We start from the raw sequence: 7,609 nt of genomic DNA on the forward strand, positions 1-7,609 counted from the left end.
TTGAGCAGTGATCTCCATACAGATCACTGGTCTTGAGGCTGATCCTCATATCCTTGATTCTCCAGGTATTTCTCTAGTTTTACAGTGTGAATATGTTCAGTTCCGTCACAAATGAATCTCTTACTGCAGTTATATCTACATCTATACTGTGCAGCCCAACTGACAGTGTGCAGTGAATGGTACTTTTGGTACTACTATCTGATCTCCCCTTCATTTTTCCATTCATGAATGGTGCGTGGAAAGAATGATTGTCATTAAATTTCTGTATTATCTGTAATTTCTCAAATTTTTCATTGTGGTCATTTCGCGAGAAATAATATGTTGTCCCATCCTTCCCAGAATGTACTCTCTCAGAACTTCAGTGGTAAGTAACCACTTGGTGCACAGTGCCTATTTTGTACCTTCTGCCAGTGGAGCTGTCAAAACGATCCTGCGACAAAATTCACTGCTCTTCATTGTATCTTTTCTATCTGTTCTATTAGTCCAACCTGGTAAGGATCCAAGTATTATGATCAATACATAAGAACTGGTGGAGCAAATGTTTTATAAGCCACATCTTTCATGGAAAAATTACACTTCCTTAAGTTCCTTCCCATGAATCTGTCTGACCTCCGCTTTTTCCTACTATTTGTTCTATGTGCGAAGGTGCCCTCACACATATTTTTACACATGTTCTGCATTTACTGATATGTTGAAATCAATTTCTGCTCTCATTTACGCTCATCCATCTTCAAAATTAATCCTGGCAGAGATGGATGTGGAAGCAGGGTTTTAGTACATTGAAATTCTACTAAATCTTGATGTTATGCAAATAAAAAATTGCAAAATTTAAGGACACGGAAGACCATGAAAAGAAATGAACACAGAGTAAGCAGAAAAACAAGTAGAAGGGACAACAAAATGGAACTGCAGTAAATGTCTAAGGATATGGCATATATTAAGAGTGCATGTTTAAACACAATGTGGATTTTGTATATTAAGATTTACACTCAAGTGCTCTGCAGAATATGAATATCATTATATTGGTAGCAACGACAGGTCTCGCTCAAAAGTGCAGTGGATTTTGTACACATCTTTCATAAATATCTTAATAATTTGCATTGTAGACCTTGAATGACCTTTGTTTAAAGTTTTGAAGAGAGAAATGCAAGGGCACTTTGCTTGCTTGCTTGTTTGCTTGCAGCAAACAGTTACTTCCCAGATTTCCCTAACCATTACAAATTTTGCAGTTGATTTTGAACTAATGTTCTGATGAGCTAGAGATCTGAAACTTCAACAGAGCTTAGATGTGCTATGACAATGCAATTTTAACTCACACTTGTGTTTGGTGTGTGGAGACAGTTTTTTTGCCACTGCCATTTGCCAATGACCTAGATAGAGACTTGAAACTTTCAACATAGCCCAGAACTGGATGACAATACAACATGAACTCGCTTTCTTGTCTGGTGTCTGGTAGAGGGCACTTTGCGTACCACTGTCATTCCTCCTTTTCCTGCTCCAATCGAGAATGGTTGCAGAAAGAAAGATTGTTATTAAGCCCCAGTGTAAGCTCAAATATGTCTAATTTTTAGCTTCACCTATCTTTTTGCAAGATATATGTAGGAGGAAGCAATACATTGTTTGAATCAGGGGAAGAGAAATTGAAATAAATCTTAATTTTACCACATGTCTCTATTGTAATTTCATCAAAATGTTTAAAATCGTATGATAAATTCATACATACAACTAAAAAGCAGAAAATAATTATTTAGATAAAAATGAGTTTTTAATATACTACATTTTTAAATTGGATTACAAAGTTTAAAATAAGCGAAAACTTGGGGCGCGTGCAATACATAATGGTTACAGTGAGTAGTTCGTCTCCACATTTTTTGTTTTAAATCTTACAAGTATTTTCATAGCTATTAAAAATTCACAGTTATGAATTTTCAGGACTATCTGGGTGGGGATAGGAATCTGTATGAGGCTAGGATAAATTGTTTTATACTTTTTAGTCTGAGTTAAAAACATAGTATGTCAAAAATTCCTATTTACTTTTTTTTTCTTATAGCAAAAGACAGCATGGGGAATGCTGTTTGTATGATTTGTTCTATTCTTAATTGTATTGCCAAGATTCTATTGTAATAAATTATGCTATGGTAACTCCATAGGATTCCTGCTCTATGCAGCCAGGCTAAGATTACACATCTGTCTGGGATTCTCTCTGACCTCTAAAAACTTTGAAATTAACTTTAAACACACCACCATCAACTATAGTTTATAGTCTTTGAAGAGATGACATTTATGTTTCCCAAAGAAGTAAATGCTGAAAAGTTTCTTTGAAAGGAGCTGCAACATGTTGTTAAAATTTCCATGTTATATTGATTTTCAAATGCTATTTGATGTAAAATTAAATTATCATCTAAAGTAACATTTGTGACAATGCACTATTAATCGGACAGAAAAGAAAAAGGTGGCAGTGGCAGTGCTTGGGATTCATGGCGCCAGCGTGTTGCAACCCATTGACCAAGTCGCGCAGTGCATCCACTTTGTTGTAGAGGCACCTTGCCTTCTCTTGAATGGACATCTATAGAGGGACCATTTTGGTCTCCTTGTGCAGGGTAACAATGCTCATAAGGGGATGGGCATTCAGTTTCCACCGAAGAACCTTATTCTTCAGGCACCTGAGAGTCTGCATCCAGGAGCCACAGGTGAGGGAAAGTGAACAGCCATCTGGTACAGTCAGAGCTTGGTGTATGAGGTCAGATCCTTGCTGTTGAAGATTGGGTACAATGCTTTTATCAGCTTCTGCCCCTTTTGAGTGATGCATTCCACATGTCAATGAAAGAGCAGCTTTTTTAGCCATCCAAACACCTAGATATTTTGTAACTGGGGTCCATGGGACCCAGATGCCTGGGGTAGTGATGATGTGGCAGAGGATATGGTGCTCAGTGGAGTAGACAGCCAAAGTTTTGGCAGCATTGAGGGAAATATTATTTGAACAACACCAGGTGACTGTTGCATCCACCTGCCTCTGGGGGCTAGCAATGAGTTGGCTGGTGTTGAGGCCAATTGTTTAGAGTGCCATATCATTGGCATATTGTGCTGGGTAGCAGTGAGGGAAGACTGTTATATCATTAACATAAATGTGTTCTGTGACCCTAAGAATCTGTAGTTTGGCCAACATCCAACATTCACAAGAAGTTAACACATGCTTGTGTCTCTCGTCACAGAAATGGAACCGCATAATATTGCACAACGGTATGCCATTTCTTTTTGCGTTAAATTGAGTAAAAACGCAATGACAACTTAGGTAAGCTTCGGAAGGCTTTTGGAGAGGAGGTTATGTCAAGAGCTCAAGTTTTTCGTTGGTATAACATGTTTAGTGAAGGCAGAACAAATGTTGAAGATGAAGACCGCAGTGAATGACCATCAACCTCAGACGGATGTCAATTTGGCCAGGGTGCGTCAACTCGTACGATCTGATTGAAGATTATCCATGAAAATAATTGCAGAATAACTGAACATCAATCAAGAAATGGTTCATCTAATAATAAATGAAGATCTTGGTATGAGAAAGATTTGTGCAAAAATGGTCCCCAATGCACCATCCCATACTGCTCTGTCACTACAGCAATTTTTAACCTCAAAACAAATTTCAGAACTACCACAGCCACCTTATTCACCAGATATCGCTCCATGCAACTTTTTTCTATTTCCAAGAGTCAAAATGGTGGTCAAGGGACACCACTTTCAAACAACACAAGATGTCCAAAAAGCTTTGTCAAGGATCTTGGAGGATATTACAGAATATGAGTTCCAGAAATGTTACCATCAGTGGTAGAAATGCTGGAAAAAGTGTGTGCAATCAGAAGGGAACTACTTTGAAGGAGACAACACTAAAATTGACTAAAATGGTAAGCAACATTTTTTTTTCATATCAGTCTCATTACTTTGATGTCGCACCTCGTACATGATCTCCTTCACGTACAAGCTACACTTTCCTAAAATTCTCCCATAAACTGAAGTCAAGCATTCACCTTACCTACTACAGTCCTTGTATTTTCATTATTAGACCAATTCCTGCATTACCACTATCTGATTTTGTGTTCATAACCCCGTACTGACCTCATCAGAAGTCCTGTTCTTTCTGTCACTACACCTCACTAATTACCACTACATGTAACTTAAACCCTTCCATCCCTCTTTTTAAACTCTCTAATCTACTTAATCAGCTTAGAGATCTAACATCCGCTGAATAGTTTACCAAAGAGGATACCATCATCCTCATGCAGTACAGTAGAGCTGCAGGTTCTTGGGAAATATAACATCTGTAGTTTCCTCTTGCTTTCGTATGTTTACAGTACCAACATGCTGGCTAATGTCACAACACCATATCAATTATCCTAACTCATGTCCCTGCAATTATTAAAAAGACTGCAGCTCCTCTTCAGGAATCATATTTGTGTGGCCTCACCCTCTGATGTGGTTGCATGTACAATATGGCTGTTTGTATTAGACAGCCATGCATCTCAAGGTCCATTTTTTCTTGGAGATTTGATGAAATACACTAAATAAATATTTCCTACACCATTACAAGACGAAGAATATATAACATATTCGTACGCTCAATTCTCATTGGTTTCCATGATCCACCTACTTGAAACTATCAGTGCTGGAAACTTGGCAGAGAAATTAAATTATACCATAAGGCAAATAAACAATTAAAAAAACCTTGAGTATTATTGTCTTTCACAACTTCTCTTAAAAAGTGTATTCAGCTTCAAAGTATCATACCTTTGTCATATCCACCTGTTCATTCTACATGACAAGTTAAGTGTGCCAAACTGGGACCCAAAGATATAGATGGCATGGACAGGAGACTTGGGACACGATGAAGCTTTCAGTTGATGGCAGGAACATGTTCAGGAAGCACAAGCTTTGGTTTCAAAGTGTGTGTGGAATCCATGCTTCACAGGGTCATGTTAGTGACGCACGGCTTACTTGGAACTGACACCTATATGACATGTCACTATGTGACAACAATTGACAACTTTCATTGTAATTTATTGTTTTTGTATTATACCTTTGTATTGGACCAGTGGTGTACAGGTAGTGTCCTCAACTAGTAATCGCAGAATCCTTGTTTCAAAACTGCCCATGGCTTCAATTCTGAATAAACGTCTTCAGCAATGACAGCCAAACACTTCAGGAATAAGAAGTCATCCTCATTCTACCAATGGCCTAGTAAAAGAGGGAAGGGGATTAGAAAGAGGTTCAGCACATTCTCTTGCCTTGCAGTCAACAATGGCACTAAAAGGGGGATGAGTCAACAATGATCAACAGCATGAGGACACAGAAGGCTAGGGAAACCACTGCAGTAAAGACACATCAAGTGCATCCACAGGATATGTACATTGTAACTGAAAAAGTATCATAATCATCTCTCCACTGGCAAAAGATTCCAGGTTATTCTCCCATTCAGATATCTAGGAAGGGACTGTCAAGGGGAAGATAACTACAAGAAAAAGATGCAACAGCATATGAAAGAGTAACATTCTAGAAGTTGGGGCATCAAATGTAAAAAAAATTGAAGACGGCAGGGAATCTAGAAAGTCTGAAAATGGAAATGATAAGACTCAGTCTACATATAGTGTGGGTCAGTGATGTGGAGTGAAAAGAAGTCAAAAATTTCTCTTCTATCAAATTGGGTAATATCAACAACAGCAGAAAATGGTATAATGGGAGTAGGACTTTTAATGAACAGGAAGGTAGGGCAGAGAGTGAGTTACTGTGAACAGTTCAGTGATAGGTTGTTCTCATCAGGATTGACAGCAAAACCAATACTAACAACATAGTTCAGGTATATATGCTGACACTCCAAGAGGAGGATGAAGAGATAAAGTAATGAGGATATTGAACAGGTAATTCAGTACATAAAGGAAGATGAAAATATAATTATCATTTAATGCAGTTATAGGGGAAGGAGTGGAAGAAAAGGTTATGAGAGGCTATGGGCTTGATAGTAGGAATGAGAGAGGAGAAATACTAACTTTGTTCTGCAATAAATTTCAGTTAGTAATACTCAATACTCTGTTCAAGACTTGCAAGTTGAGAAAGCATACAAAAAAAGGCCCAGAGACATTGGGAGATTCCAGCTGGATTGCATCATGTTCAAACAGAGATTACAAAATAAGATATTGGATTGTAAGCATACCCTGGAGCAGACCTACTCATTATAACAGTTCAGTAATGATGAAAACTGGGGTGAAGTTTAGGAAAATCATGTTGAAGGAAGAGGAATACCGACCTACTGAGGAAGGATGAGACATGTTTGATGTTCACTAAAGATGAGGATAGTGCAATACGGAATAACACTATAAACAGTTCAGTTGAAGAGGAGTCAACATTTTATGAGGGCAATCACAGTTGATGGAAAGAAAAATATGGGTATTAAGAAGTCAACTGCAAAGAAACCCTGGGTAACAGGAAAAATACTTAAACTGATTGACGAAACAAGAAAGTGCAAAAATGTTCAAAGAAAGACAGGAATACAGCAATATATATCACTTAGGAATTAAATAAATAGTAAGTGCAGGGAAGCCAAGGAAAAATTGTGGCAAGAAAAATGTGAAGAAACAGAAAAGTAAATGATTGGCAGAAGGACTGACTCAGCATACAGAAAAGTCAAAACAACCTTCAGTGAAATTAAAAGCGAGTGTGGCAACATTAAGAGTGCAATAGGAATCCCACTGTTAAATGCAGAGGAGAGTAGAGATAGGCGGAAAAGGTCCACTGAAGGCATCTACGAGGGGGAGAAATTGTCTGATGACATGATAGAAGAAAAAAGTGAAGTAGATATTGAAGAGATAGGTGATCCAATTTTAGAATCAGAATGTAAAAGAGCATTGGAAGACTTAGGGTCAAATTAGATAGAAGGGATAGATTATGCTCCATCGTAATTTCTAAAATCATTGGGGGAAATGGCAACCAAATTACTATTCAAGTCAGTGCACATGACCTATGAGACTGGCGACATACTACCAGGCTTTTGGAAAAACATAATGCAGACAATTTCGAAGGTAGCAAGAGCTGATAAGTGTCAGGACTATTGCGTAATCACCTCAATAGCTCAAGCATTTAACTGCTGACAAGAATAATATACAGAAGAAAGGAAAAGAAAATTGAAGATCTGTTAGATCACAACCACTTCAGCTTTAGGAAAGGTAAAGGCACCAGAGAGACAGCTGTGACATTGTGTTCCATAATGGAAGCAAACATGAAGAAAAATAAAGACATATGTCAACCTGAAAAAAGTATTCAACAATGTAAAATGGTGCAAGATGTTCCACATCCTGAGAAAAATAAGAGTAAGCTTTAAGGAAAGATGGATAATATACAATATGTACATGGCCCGAGAAGGCACAATAAGATTAAAAAACCAAGAATGAAGTACAAAAATTAAATAGGGTGTAATATAGGGATCCAGTTTTTTGTTCCCACTGTTCAATCTATACATCGAAGAAGAAATTAAGGAAATGAAACTGAGTTTCTGAAGTTCAATTAAAATTCAGGGTGACAGGATATCAATTACAGATTCGTCGATGACATTGCTATCCTCGGTGAAGAT

This window comes from Schistocerca cancellata, chromosome 6, assembly GCF_023864275.1.
Source record: "Schistocerca cancellata isolate TAMUIC-IGC-003103 chromosome 6, iqSchCanc2.1, whole genome shotgun sequence".
Classification (NCBI taxonomy): Eukaryota; Metazoa; Arthropoda; class Insecta; order Orthoptera; family Acrididae; genus Schistocerca; species Schistocerca cancellata.